Consider the following 17,611-nt stretch of genomic DNA (forward strand, 5'->3'; position numbering starts at 1 on the left):
TCAAACCTTTAGAGTTTTTCAAAAAGCTTAAATGAGAAAAATAAGGAGGTGGAGTGAGTATGGGAGTGGGCACTGCCAATTTAGATGAAGCTAAAATTTTAAATCTTGTTAAACATTCCCAACAAACTGGCATTCAAAGTGTGCTATTAGTAAAAGCATTCCTTTAAAAAATGGTTTGGTGTAAACCGCTTTTTCCCCTTTATACGTTCTTTTCTTCTTTTTTTTTTGAGACAGGGTCTCTCTGTTGCCCAGGCTGGAGTGCAGTGGAGCGATCTTGGCTTACTGCGACCTCTGTCTTTCAGGCTCAATAGATCCTCCCGCCTCAGCCTGCTGAGTAGCTAGGACCCCAGGTGCCTGACACCACCCTTGGCTAACTTTTGTAATTTTTGTAGAAATAGGATGTTGCAATATTGCCCAAGCCAGTCTTGAACTGCCAGACTCAGGTGATCCTCCCACCTTGGCCTCCCAAAGTGCTGGGATTACAAGTGTGAGCCATTACCCTTGGCCTCCCCTTTACTTAGCATGGTACTTTCCCTTACCATGCTAAGGTAGTTGGGTTAGAAAGACTGTTCAACTTGTAGTTCCTTTTTTTATTAGCTGTGTGACCGTGGGGAGTTAACTAGACCTTTCTGAGCCTCAGCTTCCAGGCTAAGTTTTTTTTTTTTTTTTGAGATGGAGTTTCGCTCGTTACCCAGGCTGGAGTACAATGGCGTGATCTCGGCTCACCGCAACCTCCGCCTCCCGGGTTCAGGCAATTCTCCTGCCTCAGCCTCCTGAGTAGCTGGGATTACAGGCACGCGCCACTATGCCCAGCTAATTTTTTGTATTTTTAGTAGAGACGGGGTTTCACCGTCCTGACCAGGATGGTCTCGATCTCTTGACCTCGTGATCCACCCACCTCCGCCTCCCAAAGTGCTGGGATTACAGGCTTAAGCCACTGCGCCCGGCTCCAGGCTAAGTTTTTAAAATTTTTTGCAGAGATGGGGTCTCACTATGTTGCCCAGGCTGGTTTTGAACTTCTGGTCTCAATCAATCCTCCTGCCTTGGCCTCCCAAAGTGCTGTGATTGAAGGCGTGAGCCACCGTGCCCAGACTGATCTCTGTTTTTAAGTGTTGGCAATTAAGTCACATTTTTCTAGAACACCAGTGAAGCCAAACAGAATATATTCTGCAGGCCACATTTGGCCACAATCCTCTGGGTTACATCATTTGCCTTAAAGAGGAAGAGAGTGAGATGATTTCAGCCCTGGAAAGATGTTCTGCTCTGTCTCATCCTTGGAATGGCCGTCATGCCAAACGCAGGTAGAGGATGGTCACTAACATTATGGAATGCCCACTGTGTGCACTTTAGGTGAGCTAATTTGTTGAATACTCCAACAACTACTTGGTTTCATTTGGGTCACAAATGAAAGTTTCATAAACGAGTTGAAAGTCCAGGCTAGGCACTATCTGAGCCACTCATTGAAAACCCTGCACATTGGGGCCAGCTGTTCCTTCAGAGGCTAGGTAAGGAGGGACTTTGGTTGGCTGACTCCCTGAGGCCAAACCAATTCCCCTTGATTTTCTTTTGAGGATCCTTAGAAGAGGGGACAAGTGTTCCCAGTACAGGAACAGCAAGAGCAAGTGCCCCAGGGGGCAACGGCCTCTGTGATTTGGGGAACAGCAACATGAGGGAATAATTGAGGGGGAGGGACGGGTGTGTGAAGGGGTTCTGCCTGCACCCTTAGTGAAACCCAACTGTAGAAGGGGTGGTGGAGGAGGGAGAGAGTTGATGGAGGAGGCAGAGGGATGGTGGGGGTGGGAGAGGGGTGGTGGAGAAGAGAGAGGGGTGGTGGAGGAGGAAAAGGGGGAGGAGGAGGGAGAGAGGTGGTGGAGGAGGAAGAAGGTGATGAAGGTGGAGCAGGGTGGGGGGTGATGGAGGAGGGAGAGGGGATGATGAAGGTGGAGGAGGGAGAGGGGGTGGTGGAGGTGGAGGAGAGGGGGTGGGAGAGGGAGTGATGAAGGTGGAGGAGGGGGAGAAGTTGGAGGAGGAAGAAGGGGTGATGACGGTGTAGGAGGGAGAGGGAGGAAGGAGAGGGAGAGGGGAGGTGGACCAGGGAGAGGGGGTGGTGGAGGAAGGCGGCAGTGGTGTTCCTAACCCCTAATCTTGGCTTGTTAACCCTTTCTGAGCTTCCCTCTGGTGGGGGGATGAGGATTGTTGGCTGTTCCCACGTTTAAGGGCAGAGCTGGGTGGGGGGTGGTGTTGGTGCTCGAGGGTCACGCGCGGGTGGCTTTGCCGCGGTGGTGGCGGCGGTCGCAGAGGCGACACCGCTGGAGGCGGAGGAGGGACCGGCCCACCGACGCTGCGGGCGGGTAAGGCGGGCGGGGGTTGCGGCCACCAGGTCTTGCCCTCGCGAGCTGCAGCACGCTGTCTGGGGGTCGTGGGGGTCCCGTCGGGGTGCGGTGGGGATGCGGGACGCTGCCTCCCGGAATGGGGCTGCTGGAACCAGAGGATGCGCTAGAACCGGGGGTGGGGCGATGAGGCACTTGGGGGCTGGGTGATGGCGCAGGACCCGCGCTGTCCTCTGGGATTTTGAGGGACGGATCCCGGCAGGGCCCCCCAACGTGGCTGCTCCTGCGAGAGGGGAACAGGTGGTCGCTGGTGGCTGCAGCGAAGGCAGCTCCTCTCTGGTAGCCACGGGGTGTCTGGATGTGGAGCCGGCTGGGACCCCGGGACCTCCTTTTCTGGAGCCATCTGGGACCTGGGGTCAGGCTTTGCTCAAGGGTCTTTTGAAGGAATAGGAAGACGGGAGACTTAGAAAGTGCTGAAATCTGGGCACTAGAGAGACAGTGTATCTGATTTTTACCCCCATCTGCACGCCCACCCCATGTCATGGCAGGTTCCCAGGATCAAGGTTTCCATAGTCAATCAGTGGGTGTCTCCGCCCCCCACCCCACCCCATCCCGACAATATCCTAGTATTTCACCTCCTAAACCAGGGGTTGCAAACTCAGAGCACCCAGGGCCAGGTAGATGCACGATGGGCCCAGCTCTTACCTGGTTTCAACTATGTAGCAGGCGCTGTTTGGAGTCATTCATTCATTGAATCCTCACCACCCCCGTGAACTTGCTACTTGCGATGACCCTGATTTTACAGATAGGGAAGCAGGTAGGCAAGGTGAAAGGCACTTGCCCAAGATCACATGAGTAGCAAGTGCCAAGTCAGGATGGGACTCCAGGCAGGTGGCTCCAGAGTTCCTGGCTCTTAACCACGGTCCTGTGCTGAGCAGATGGGCCGTGGGGGTCACCGGGAGCCCGACCAGGGAGACTTAGGGCTGCCAGGCAGGAATGCAGACCCTGTGTGGCCAGACTGTCCAATTTCTTGAGAAGCCAAAAGTTAGGACTTTTAAGTAACATCACTTTTAGGTTTGGGCAATTTAAACTTAAAAACGCTCATTGTAGTGAAAAGTTTCAAACATACACAAAAGGAGAGAAAATATTATAATAGAATTTTTTTTTGGTCCTGGCACAGTCACTCATGCCTGAAATCCCAGCACTTTAGGAGGATTGCTTGAGGCCAGGAGTTCGAGACCAACCTGGGCAATACAGCAAGACCCCGAAAAAAAGAAAATGAAAAAGAGATTAGCCTGGTGTGGTGGCCTGTGTCTGTAGTCCTAGCTGTTCTGGAGGCTGACGGGGGATGATTGCTTGAGCCCAGGAGCTTGAGGCTGCAGTGACCTGTGATTGCACCGCTGTATTCCAGCCTGGGTGACAGAAGGAGATCTTGTCTTAAATAAATAAATAAATAAAGTTTTAAGACCACCATGTGAGCTAAATAAAGCATGCCCAGTGGCCACGTCTTTCCTAAAGACCTCTGGCTGTTCACTGTCCTCATCTAAACCCTGGCTACTCAAAGTGTGGTCCTGGACACAGCAACGGCATCAGCATCACCTGGGAGCTGGTGAGAAATGCTGAATTTCAGGCCCCACCCCAGACCTGCTGAGTTAGACTCTGGATTTTAATGAGACCCCCAGGTCATCCACATACATGTTAAAGTTTGAGAGGCACTGTTCTAGTTCACTTTGCCTGGTCAAATTTTACCAGCCTCCCTCCTGAAAATTTTCCTGCTTTCTTCCTGGGTTCTTTTTTTTTTTTTTTTTGAGATGGAGTCTTGCTCTGTCACCCAGGTTGGAGTGCAGTGGCATAATCTCTGCTCACTGCAGCCTTCTGAGTTCAAGCCGTTCTCGTGCGTCAGCCTCTGAGTAGCTACAGGCATATTCTACCATGATGCCCAGCTATTTTTTTTTTTAGATAGAGTTTTGTCTCTGTCACCCAGGCTGGAGTGCAGTGGCTCCATCTCAGTTCACTGCAAACTCCACCTCCCAGGTCCAAGCGATTCTCCTGTTTCAGCCTCCCGAGTTGCTGGGATTACAGGCATGTGGCACCAGGCCTAGCTAATTTTTGTATTTTTAGTAGAGACAGGGTTTCACCATGTACCCAGGCTGGTCTCTAACTCCTGACCTCAGGTGACCCACCTGCCTTCGCCTCCCAAAGTGCTGGGGTTAAGGTGTGAGCCACCGCACCCACCCCTGAGTTATTTTCACACCCCTGAAACTCAGATCTGGCCCCAGATAATTTGGTGGAGGGAAGAATTTTGGTGGAGGGAAGAATGTCTTTTGGAAGGTGTGGATATACAATAAAAATGACAGTGTTCACACTAGTCTTACTCTTGCCAGGGCCCTGAGCTATTCTTTTTTTCTTAATTGTATTTTTTTCAACATAATTTTTTTTGACAGTCTCCCTCTGTCACCCAAGCTGGAGGGCAGTGGCATGAAAACGGCTCATTGCAGCCTCGACCTCCTGGGCTCAAGCATTCCTTCTGCCTCAGCCTCCCGGGAAGCTAGTAACACAGGCATGCACCACTGCAGCTGGGAAGGGATTCCGATCCAGATCCCAAGAGAGGGTTCTTGGATCTCAGGTGAAAAAGAATTTGGGATGAGTCCATAGAATAAACTGAAAGCAGATTTATTAACAGAGTAAAGGCATAACGATGGCGGCGCGATGGCCGGAGCAGCAGCACGGGCTGCCCAGTTGCTTATACTTCTTGTTACTTCTTGATTATATGGCGAACAAGGGGCAGATTACACATGAGTTTTCTAGGAAAGGGGTAGGCAATTTCCAGAACTGAGGGTTCCTCCCCTTTTTTAGACCATGTAGGGCAACTTCCTGACATTGCCATGGCATTTGTAAACTGTCATGGTGCTGGGAATGTGTCTCTCAGCGTGCTAATGCATTGTAATTAGCATATTATAATGAACAGTGGGGATGATCAGGGGTCACGCTGGTCGCCATCTTGGTTTTGGTGGGTTTTGGCTGGCGTCTGTACTGTATGCTATTTCATCAGCAAGGTCTTTGTGACCTGTATCTTGTGCTGACCTCCTATCTCATCCTATGACTTAGAATGCCTAACCTCCTGGGAATGCAGCCCAGTAGGTCTCAGCCTCATTTTCCCCAGCCCCCAAGTCAAGACGAAGTTGCTGTGGTTCAAATGCCTCTGACAACATCATGCCCAGCTACGTTTTTGACTTTTTTTTTTTTTTTGTGGAGATGGGGCCTCACTTTGTTGGCCAGGCTGGTCTCGAACTCCTGGGTTCAAGCAATCCTCTCGCCTCAATCTTCCAAAGTGCTAAAATTACAGGTGTGAACCACCATGCCTGGCCTAGTCTTCCAAGTTTTTTTGGGAGCCGTGATTCTGTCTTCCTCATTCTTGTATCCCCACATACTGCAGTTCACATAACGATATTCAGTAAGTACTGAATCAAATGTAATTAACTCGAGTAAAGTAGAGATTCAGTCTCTTAGACACTCGCCTCAGGCAAGAAATCTCTCTTCCCCTCTGAGGGGAAAGTCACTGTTTCCAGGCTTGTAGGATAAAGAGCAGCACAGACTCTGACATGGGACAGCTTTGGTTTGTCGTTGCTACCCCTCAATTCAAAGGCATTTTGTCCTTATGTGGGTGTCAAGGACACCCACAGCTAGGAAAATGGGCCCAGTATGAGACAGTTTCAAACAGTGCAGCTTCTTATTATGCAAAGGTAACAGGGTTTCTCGCAGCATGACCCCAGCAATAGTGGCTGTCTGTGACTGTTACCTCAAAGCCAGAGAAGAAAACAAGCTTTCCAGGGTTTGAGTCAATCAAAGGGTGCTACTGACTTCACCTTTTGCTAGGGGGCCAGAATCTTTTGAGGGGCAAAACTAGTATTCCAGCAACTAATAATGAATCTTAAAAAACAACAATATAAAACAAAAAGCTTCCTGAGAAACCAACCCAAAACAAAACAGCAAAACAGAATGTAGAGAAATCTGGGGAGATCTACAGAAAATTACAAATCTTTGGGAGGTAGAATGGCCAGAACTACAGTTTGGTCATTTTGGTTCTACCTGAACCAAAACATGGCCTGAGAAGGACTCAATGATGTGCCTTATGAATTTCGTCATTAGGAACTGATGGGCTCAATAGGCTCCTATCGTAAAAATGTGAACATAGCAACCACTCACATTTTAGTCTGAATTAGCAAGTTTCTGGCAGCTGGTGAAGCAAGAGCAGCTGCAAACAAACCTCTTGAGCATCGAACAGAGAAGGAAGTGGTAACTTTATTTGGCCAGGAGCTGTGGCAGGCATAGATGCCTCAATAACTGAGCTCCGAGATGAAGAAAATCCTGGCCCTTTTAAAGGCTCACAATCTAAGACATCTAAGAGGTGCACATGTGAGAGAGTCGTGATTGATTTAGCAAGCATGGTGAACGTGACCAGATAGGGGTCTTGAGTGGTTGAATAAGAACAGCGCCTTTCGGGATAAGGTCCCCCATACCGTGCCTGTGAACTATAGATAGAATTGTGGTTAGGAGTAGGGGGTTTAATTTTTAACCTCCAGATCTGGCCAGCGGCACCAACCAATTCTTCCACTGACCTCATCTGGCTGACTTTTAACTTTCATTTCCTCCTTTTCTCCAAACACGAGTTGAGAGAAGGGGGCCTCCTTCCTCCCTGGGAGTTGCAAAGTCAGCTGCTTAGAGGGCCCAGGCATGAAATGTCAACAACGGAAGCAGGCAGAGCCAGAAAACACAAGAGTGGTGGGGATACAGTGAGTTGGGAACACACGCTCCATCTATAGGGAGCAGCAGCAAATCAGCTCTGGGTGGTCATTACCATGAAAAATTACAGGTTCAGTGTTACTGTATGTTTTGCGAAGTTAGAAATCTAGATTTTTACATGAAATTTTCCAATTAAAAAGTGTAAACAATTACTTTATTCTTTTACTAGTTCTTAGTCTTTCTTCATCATAGGTTCCTCTGAAAATCTGTTTAAAGCTATTGTGTCTGGGAAACTGCAGCACACATCCTTTTATTGTATACAATTTCAAGAGATTCACAGACAGGATCCCCCAATCCTGCGGTGTCTCAAGGGCAGGAGGGCCTGCCCTGGTGTTTATACTTTCCAAGAGAGGATCTGATTGGTTGGATTTACCACTATCAAATAGGTCACACTTCTATTGGGCAGAGTTTCATTTGGGGTCTCCCCCTCATGTTCTAATTGGTTGCTTCTGGCTTGAGCATCGATTCTTGAGTCCCATAGTGACCACAGAATGCAGAGCTGGCTTCACCCAAAGCACGGCTGAAACAGACCTTTCTGAACAAAGTATCCCAGGAGTTACGTTTCAGAATTAAACTGTGGGCGCCAGTATCCTCTGAACTTCATGAACTGCGCTCCAGAATGCCTCCTCCCTCGCCTTCTCTTCCCAAATTCTCACCATTTGGAAAACTCCCTCGCTCCTATTCATCTTTCCTCTTGTATTAAAAAAAAATTCTGGTACAGTCATTACATTTCATTTTTATGATCTTGCTTTAGAGATTAGCTGCATTTCATCAAAGTTATCCAACTACATAGTTTAAGTCAGATTATAACCTATCTATAACAAAATATTAGTTTCTGTTCCTCTGTTCCTGGTCCAACCCTAGAAACAACTACCGCCAACTCCCTTAGCTGTTTCTTTTCTTTTCTTTCTTCTTTTTAATTTTTTTTGAAGACAAGTTTCACTCTGTTACCCAGGCTCTAGTGCAGTGGCATGATCATGGCTCACTGCAGCCTTGACCTCTTGGGCTCAAACCATCCGCCTGCCTCAGCCTCCTGAGTAGCTGGGACCGCAGAGGTGCACCACCAGAACCAGCCAAGTTGTTTCTTAATTGCATTCCCCCATATTCATATTTCTAATCTTGATTTTGACATATTTCCAGTAATTTCATTCACTCTCTAACTGACTCTTTAATTAGCTGATTAAGTAACCACGTATACAAAAAGCCACTACTATGGGCTAAGGGCTGTGCTGGGTGCTACGGATAGAGGAGCAAAAACACATACAGTGTCTATTTCTATCTCTATCTTTCTCTCTCTGTCAGTTTCTTTGTCTTCCTGTCTGTCTCTCATTCACTGCTTTTATCTCTTTGCCTCTATGTCTCTCTTCGTTTCAATCATTTTGTTTCTGTTCTCTGCCTCTCTCTCCACGTCTCTCTGGATTTAACATAAAATGATCTCTTTTTCTCTATCTCTGTGGTTCTGTATCTCCACCCGCTGTCTTTCCCATTTCCCACACCCTTCTTAAAAGAGCGTGACTATGAAAGGGTCCCTTCTAGGTGAGGCCATTTTTAACCAGGACTTAGGAGACACTTTTGTCTTGTCTTTTGTACACAGTATTTGAGGGCGGGGGCAAGGTGAGGAAGTTAGCTGGTTTGCACTTTAATGTAGTTTAGTCAAGATAGTCTTTTTATGAACCAATTTGTGCAGATTGGTTTGCAAGATGTGACTAAAATATCAAATCCCTACACTGTCAAAGCATTAATGGATTGGGAAAGTAAATTATAGAAGAGTGTTTTCCAGTAGGAATTACACTGACATTCAAAATTAACTTTTCTTGATACTGAGTCCACTGCATTCCACACTGGCTTTGGGGGGAACATTTAAATCCAAGTTCTTGGTGAGTGCTCTAATAGACAAGAACAGTGGTAATTAAATCAGAAGGCAAAAACTGTTTCTTGGTACCCTGCAAGTTTTCTTACCTTGGGGAATATTAGTGAGGAAGAATGATTAGCAGAGTTATATTAGTCTGTTCTCATTCTGCTAATAAAGACGTACCGGAGACTGGGTAATTTATAGAGGAAAGAGACTTAATTGACTCATGGTTCCACATAATTGGGGAGGCCTCACTATCATGGTGGAAGAGCAAGGGAGGTCTTACATGGTGACAGGCAAGAAAGAGAGCATGTGCAGGGGACCTCCCCTTTATCAAACCATCAGATCTCATGAGACTTATTCATGATCATGAGAACAGCATGGGAAAGACCCACCCCCATGATTCAATTACCTCCCACTGGGTCCCTCCCACCACGTGGAAATTATGGGAGCTGTAATTCAAGATTTGGGTGGGGACAAAGCCAAACCATATTAAGAGTCTTGACAAAATTAAGATTATTAAGCCTTTATGGAAATGAGTAGGTCCACAAATGACTCAAGATATTTAGGGGGGAAAAGTAGGTAGCTTGGGAAGTGTTTTAGGATTTTCCTTCTCTCCCTCCCACTCTTCCTTCCTTCTTTCCCTCTTTCTTTTCCATTTCCCTTTCTATTTAGTTTTCTTTCCCTCTATTCTAACCCTGGGTTAGTAATCTCTTGTGGTTGAACCAAAGCTGAACTGACACTGAGGACACATGAGTTCAATCCCACTTTTGCTGCTCAGCAGCGATGTGACCTTGTGAAAGTTATTCAACTTCTCTGGGCTTAGTTTCTTTTTCTGTTGAATAAGACGTTTTGGACCAGATGACCTCTAACGTTTTTCCCAGATCTAAGATTCCTTGACGCACCCACCAAAAATGTTTAAATTTTAATATGTATTTTTTTTTCTTGTTGTAAAGGGGGCAAACCCATTAAACAATTTGGAAAACATCAAAAAAGAATAAGTGAAAACTGTCCATAATTCCATCATCCAAAGAGCCAATGCGAACACTTCAGGGCAATTTTCTTTGTCATTTGTTGATGTATAACTTTCACAAATCATGGTTGTTTACATTGTACACAACAGTTTTGTATCTTTTTAAATTTCCTCCTAAGCATGTCTCTATGTCTTGCCTGTCTTCATGAACATTATGATTTATTATCATTTTTTAGAGAGAGGGTCTTGCTCTGTCTCCCAGGCTGGAGTGCAGTCGTTCAATCATAGCTCACTGCAGCCTCCAAAGTGTTGGGACTGCTCGACCCCTCCTGGGCTCGAGCAATCCTTCCATGTCAGCTTCCCAAAGTGTTGGGATTACTGGCGTGAGCCACCATGCCTGGTCATGAACAACATATATATATATATTTGAGACAGAGTGCCCCTCTGTTGCTCAGGCTGAAGTGCAGTGTCGTGATCATAGCTTACTACAGCCTTGACCTCCCGGACTTAAACAATCCTTCCACCTCAGCCTCCCAAGTAGCTAGGACTACAGGCATGTACCACCATGTCCAGCTAGCTTCTTTTTTTTTTGCATTTTTGTACAGATGGGGTTTCACTATGTTGCCCAGGCTGGTCTTGAATCCTGGATTGAAGTGATCCACTCCCACAACCTCCAAAAGTACTGGGATGACAGGTGTGAGCCTGGCCACAAACAATTTTTTTTTTTTTGAGATGGAGTTTTGATCTTATTGCCTAGGCTGGAGTGCAATGGTGCAATCTTGGCTCACCGCAACCTCCACTTCCCAGGTTGAAGTGATTCTCCTGCCTCAGCCTCCTGAGTAGCTGGGATAACAGACATGCACCACCATGCCGAGCTAATTTTGTATTTTTAGTAGAGATGGGGTTTTTCCATGTTGGTCAGCTGGTCTTGAACTCCTGACCTCAGGTGATCCGCCCGCCTTGGCCTCCCAAAATGCTGGGATTACAGGCATGAGCCACCACACCCGGCAAACAACATTTTTAATGGACATGTAATATTTCATTGAGCAGTCATGTCTGGATTACATAACCACTCTCTGGTTGGCAGACATTTTGGTTGATGTCAGCTTTTCTCTTTTATGGCTACTTGTGATATCTTTGTTCCCGAATATTTCTGCATCTTTTTATTTTCCTTGAGTTTATGGCTCTTTCAATGGTTCTATTTGTGTTTCCTGGCAAACGTGGATAAACGCCCCAGAAACTTGCTGGGTGGGTGGCTTCGTGAATTTTCCCTGGAATTAAAACTTACTTTGCCTCACATAACTGAATTGACTGTATGTCAGAGGGAGGACAGTGGCTGGGAGGTAACTCTGACTTTCATGCTTTATTAAGTCCTCACTTGCCTGCAGCCTCACTTCTTTTAGGTATGACCTAATTTTCATTCAGTTCTTTTGTCTCCATGGCTAATAATGACATCATCATCAACAGCAATAATAAGAGCTACTGTTTTAAGAGTTTATTCAGTAGTGCCAGGTATTGTCCACTGTCTCTTTCCAGCCTCACAATAGCCCGTCTGAAGTCAACATTTTCTTTTCTTTTTTTTTTGAGGCAGTCTCTCTCTGTCACCCAGGCTGGAGTGCAGTGTCACCATCTCAGCTCACCGCAACCTCTGCCTCCCAGGTTCAAGTGATTCTCCTGCCTCAGCCTCCTGAGTAGCTGGGATTACAGGCGTGGACCACCACGCCCAGCTACTGTTTTTGTATTTTTAGTAGAGATGGGGTTTCTTCATATTAATCAGATTGGTCTCGACCCCCCGACCTCAGGTGATCCACCCTCCTTGGCCTCCTAAAGTGCTGGGATTACAGGCTTAAGCCACTGCACCTGGCCAATATTTTCAACATTTTGCAGATGAGGAAACTGAGGCACAGAGAGGTTGAGTTCTTTTTCTCAAGATCAGATAAGGTATAGGATTTGTACCAAGTTTCTCTTTATCCAAGAATTTGACCTCTGAAGTGCTAGATTTCTCCCCTTGCCCCCACATTCGCTCTCCTAGAAACATCTGTAATAAAGGGATGGAAGGAAGAAGCAACCATCCTTTGCATTTTCCTAATGTCTAGAGGCAGCTCTGCATTAAAAGCCAGGAGACTTGGGTTCCTCTTCTAGCCTTACTATTCAATTGCTGTGTAGCCTTGAGCAAACTACATCCCATATCCATGCCTCAGTTTATAACCTACAAAATCAAAGGGCTGGCCGTGTGTGGTGGCTCATGCCTGTAATCCCTGCACTTTGGGAGGCCGAGGTGGGTGGATCACTTGAGGTCAGGAGTTCGAGATCAGCCTGACCAACATGGTGAAACACCATCTTTACTAAAAATACAAAAATCAGCTGGGTGGTAGTGGTGGACGCCTGTAGTCTCAGCTACTTTGGAGGCCAAGTGAGGAAAATCTCTGGAGTCTAGGAGGCAGAGGTTGCAGTGAGCTGATATCACGCTATTGCACTCCAGCCTGAGTGACAGAGGGAGACCCTGTCTCAAAAAGGACTAAATAAATTATAGAATTTCTATGGGCTCTGAGACTGTTAAGATTCTCTGATCAACCCTAGGTTGGTGGGAGGGGACTCAGAAGTGATTATGGCTGCAGACAATGGGGAAACTGAGGCTCAAGGAAGTCTCCAGCATCACAAAAGACTATCAAGTCCTGTTGGGTCTTTCATGTGTAAATATCTGGGACTTTGTATTTTGGGGTCTCTTCAGGAATGGATTTATTGAAACTTAAACACAAAAGGAGAATGGAGTTAAGAACATCTGGACACCATAGGGAACCCAAGAGCAGGAGAAAGGAAACCAGATGTTTCTGTTCATATCTACACTCCTGGCAGCATCACGCCTCTCACTCTGACCCTGCTACCTATGCTCCAGGGTCTGGGAAGTTGCTGGGTTTTCAAATATTTGACTCTGAACTAACACCTCCTGCCTTCATCTAGGAGAAAGAATCTGATTGGTCAGCCAGGGTTATAGGGTCTCCTTCTGATCCATGGGGTGGAGGGGGAGGGGATACCGCAGGTGTCATTCCTGGGTGTGAGGGCTGAGAAGTCCAGGGGCAGAATTGCTTCATAGGGGCACACCCTTGGTTGTCTCATTGCAGTAAGAGCTTCTGCAGTCGTTATTAAGGATGGAACTTTAAATTACTTACTTCCACTTTATGTGAAGTGGCTCACCCAGGAAGAAATTAACAAAACTGAGGAAGCCTAGGGGGAGCCAATTATTGTTTGAGACTTTGAAGTGTGCACTTGTGCTGAGGGATGGTGTATCAGTCAGGGTTCTCTAGAGGGACAGGATTAATAGGATAGATGTATATATAAAGGGAGCTTCTTAAGGGGTATTGACTTGCACCATCGCAAGGTGAAGTCCCACAATAGACTTGTCTGCAAGTGGAGAAGCAAGAAAGTCAGTCTGAGTCCCCAAACCTCAAAAGTAGGGGAGCCCACAGTGCAGCCTTCAGTCAGTGGTCCAACACCCGAGAGCCCCTGGCAAATCACTAGTGTAGGTCCAAGAGTCCAAAAGCTGAAAAACTTGGAGTCCGATGTTTGAAGGCAGGAAGCATCCAGCACGGGAGAATGGAGGCCGGAAGACTCAGCCAGTCTAGTCTCTCCTCATTCCTCTGCCTGGTTTATCCTAGCCACTTGGGCAGCTGATTAGATGGCATTCACGCAGATTGAGTGTGGGTCTGCCTCTCCTAGTTCACTGGCACAAATGTCTTTTTTTTAATTGCATTTTAGGTTTTGGGGTACATGTGAAGAACATGCAAGATTGTTGCACAGGCACACACGTGGCAGTGTGATCAGCTGCCTTCCTCCCCATCACCCACATCTAGCACTTCTCTCCATGCTATCTCCCCCCACCTCCCCTCCCCTGCTACCCCTCCCCCATTTCACCCCAACAGACCCCAGTGTGTAGGGCTCCCCTCCCTGTGTCCATGTGTTCTCATTGTTCAACACCCGCCTATGAGTGAGAACATGCGGTGTTTGATTCCCTGCTCTTGTGTCAGTTTGCTGAGAATGATGGTTTCCAGGTTCATCCATGTCCCTACAAAGAACACGACCTCATCTTTTTTTATGGCTGCATAATATTCCATGGTGTATATGTGGACTGGCACAAATGTTAATCTCCATTGGCAACACCTCACATACACACCCAGGAACAACACTTTGCATCCTTCAATCCAATCAAGTTGGCACTCAATATTAACCATCACAGACGGTGATTATAGTAAGTTCAACCAAGTTTTCTTTGATGATTTCCTACATAGTGATATTCACTAAGGGAGACTTCCCAGTTGAAAACCTGTATGTCCTCATCACTGCACATTGAATCTCATTTCTTGAAAAGGTTTTGCTGGGTGTGGTGGCTCACACCTGTAATCCCAGCACATTGGGAGGCCAAGATGAGCAGATCACTTGAAGTCAGGAGTTCGAGACCAGCCTGGCCAACATGGTGAAACCCTATCTCTACTAAAAATACAAAAATTAGCCAGGCATGGCGTGGTACACGCCTGTAGTTCCTGCTACTTGGGAGACTGAGGCAGGAGGATTGCTTGGACCCGGGAGGTGGAGTTTACAGTGAGCCGAGATCTCACGCCACTGTACTCCAGCCTGGGAGACAGAGTGAAACTCTGTCTTAAAGAAAAAAAAAAAAGGTGGTTAAAATGGCCAGGCAGTGCACTTGTGTGCCAAAAGGAGTGGTCTAGAGAATCAACACACCTCAAACCCTGATGTTGGGATTCAATAAGGACAAAGAGCCCTCTAGATAAGTAGAGCTCAAACTTTAGATTGTTTAGGAACTGCCCAGGGTGCTTGCTGAAATGCAGATTCCTGAGTCTCCCAAAGATTTTGTGGGTTCAAGGAGGTGGAGGTGTGGATCAGGAGCCTGTATTTTTAGCAAGTGCTCCAAGGTAATTCTCATGCTGGTAGTCTGATACATATTACTACTTTTCATATATAAAAAGAAGCAAAAAATCAGTGAGATTCTTCCCCAATGAAATCTGATGTGTCATATAAAGGTTGAACTGCTTCAGGTGATGTAGCAGGTGAGGGGCTCAGAGCTCTCCCCATTCTACCCTGTGCTGTGTCCTCCATGCTTGTATTGATAAAGCTACTATTTATTTATTAGCTGCTGGAGGTATTGGGGACAAAGTAATGAATAAAATAAAACAAATTCCAGTCCTCATGGGATCCTTCTACCTGCAGGGAAGGCAGGCAATAAACAAATTAGCTAATAAGTAACTTGCAGGTTGTGCTAAGTGCCGTGAAGGAAAATATAGCTATGGGGAGGGGACAGAAATACTGGAAGGGGGATATCGGGCTGTCTGAAAAGGCATTTGAGCAAGGACCTGAATGCAGTGAGGGAGTAAGGCATGAGAAGACTTGTGGGGAAAATGTTCCAGGAAGAAGGCATGGCAAGGGTGAAGGCTATGAGGGTGAAATAAGCTAAGCGTGTTCTAAGAAGACCAAGTAGGGGAATGAAGAAGCTAGGGGGAGTGTGCAGACAGGTGAGCAGGGGCCAGGTCACATGCAGCCTTGCCTATGACTTTGCACAGGCCCTGTGCCTAGTAAGGTATTTATATTTCATTTTAGGAATGATGGAAACCATGTTTTCATGTAATCTTCCCAGCAATCCTTTGAAGAAGGTCCTACTGTTTACGGCCATTTTACAGTTAGGGAAACTGAGGCTTAGAGAGATGAAGACATTCACAGCTTCTAAGTGGGAATATGAGGATTTGGACCTCAGGGTGACTTCAGAGACTACTGCTCACTACCACACAATACCATCTCCTAGATATCTCAGGAGTCTAGCATCAAATTCCACATGGTAGATCCCTTACGGAGCTGCAGTAGGGTACAGTGTGAAGTTATTTTGGTCATTTGCTGGTTGTCTCTTCTTAGGTTATGAATTTACATTTCTGAGCTACGTAAGATGAGAAGGCTATTTTCCATCTAATTCATTTTATTGAGTTTTAAAGAAGAAGAATAAATGCACTTTATAAACTATAAAATGCAACATAAATATTGTGAATCATTTCCACTGAGTTTGATTCAACCCTCGTTTCCTTTGAGAAAAACAAACAAAAAAAACCCCTTCCGATTTCTGGAAATTTGAAACCTCATTGAGTCAACTCTTGCCTCAAAGGGAAATCACACTGAAATTATGAAATATCTGGAGAAAGATATAATAAAAATATGTATCAGTTTCTTTAGGATATGGCTAATGCAGTATGCAAAGGCAAATTCACAGTCTTAATACAGTTCTCATTCTGAGAGTGAAGGTATAACAACATAGTGATGACAATCATGAGCTCTGGAATCGGACTTGGATTTTAATCTAAATTTTGTCACTTCTGAGCTATGGGATCTTGGATAATTGCTTAACCTCTCTAAGTCTTAGAGTTAGTCTGGTTTCATCATCTGGAAAATGGCAATGGTAGGAACCTACCTTATAGGATTTTGTACTGGCTGTCCCCTCTGCCTGGAACGTTTGTCTTGTGTGGCTGGCTCTCTTATTTTATTCTGGTTTTTGCACAACATCACAGCCCCTTATACTTTATTTTTCTTTATCTCATTTGTGACTTCCTGACTTTATATCGTGTATTTATTTTTTGTTTGTTTCTTTCTATAGAGTCGTCTGTGTGAGAGTAGAGACTCTGTCTTGGTCAGTGCTGAACCTCTGGGAACTAGAGCAGTGTTTGGCACACAGATGATTTACTGCACACCTGTTGAATGAATGAGTGAGTGCATGGTGGGGCTGAGCAGAAGGCTGAGACAATGGATATAAGCGCTTAGCAGAGCACCTCACTCACTGTGAGCCCTTGGTGAATGTTGGAGGTTTGTTCTTGGCTTCGACTCCTTCTTACAAGGTGATGTATTAACAAATTTAGATTCTAATCTTCTTGAAGGAAAGAAAGGTGCCTTTCACAGTTCCGTGTTTCCTGTTCATGTTGGGTGCATCGAGGTGGCTGAGTGAATGCTTTCATTGCAAGAACTAAGGTATGTGGAAGTGAGATTAGTGCCTCTATGATGTCTATTGTTCCTTTTATTGCTGGGCACAATGAAGATGCTCGATTAGTATTTGTTGAGCAAATGAATGAACAAAAACAATCCTTTTATGCACACCATTAAATGGAGTGGACTGTGGAAATGTATTAGTCCATTCTTATGCTGCTAATAAAGACATACCTGAGACTTCATAATTTATAAAGGAGAGGAGGTTTAATGAACTCACAGTTCCATGATATGAGGAGACCTCACAATCATGGCGGAAGGTGAAAGAGGAGCAAAGGCACATCTTACATGACGACAGGCAAGAAAGTGTGTGCAGGGGAACAACTTCCATGTATGAAACTGTCAGATCTTGTGAGACTTAAGCCTTTTTCTGGTCTGTGGGGCCCGTGGGTGTAGAACTCAACCCAGATCCCACTCTGCCCGTGCCAAGAAGCCAGTGGATGTAGGAGGCAGATGGTAACCTGGCAATTAGACCACAGTGTGACATGTGGAGCTTCATGGGATGCTGAGAACATTCTAAAGGGGCTGTAATTCAGCTGGGGGAATCTGGAAGGGTACTTGGAGGTACAGACACCTGAAGTGGAATCTGAGGGATGGACAGAGATTAAACTAGGGGAGGAG

General features: G+C 46.1%; 1 protein-coding gene across 1 annotated transcript in view; it reads left to right on the forward strand.

Annotated features, from left to right (window-relative positions):
• Positions 1-2,096: 2,096 nt before the first annotated feature.
• RPH3A (rabphilin 3A) overlaps positions 2,097-17,611 on the forward strand; it is a 342,156-nt gene continuing 326,641 nt past the window's right edge. Inside the window, exon 1 of the mRNA XM_032240317.1 lies at positions 2,097-2,351. The gene's annotated coding sequence lies outside the window, so the exon portion shown is untranslated. The remainder of the gene's footprint in view (positions 2,352-17,611) is intronic.

The sequence above is a fragment of the Sapajus apella genome, unplaced genomic scaffold, assembly GCF_009761245.1.
Source record: "Sapajus apella isolate SASKATOON/1434 unplaced genomic scaffold, GSC_monkey_1.0 scaffold2, whole genome shotgun sequence".
Taxonomy (NCBI): domain Eukaryota; kingdom Metazoa; phylum Chordata; class Mammalia; order Primates; family Cebidae; genus Sapajus; species Sapajus apella.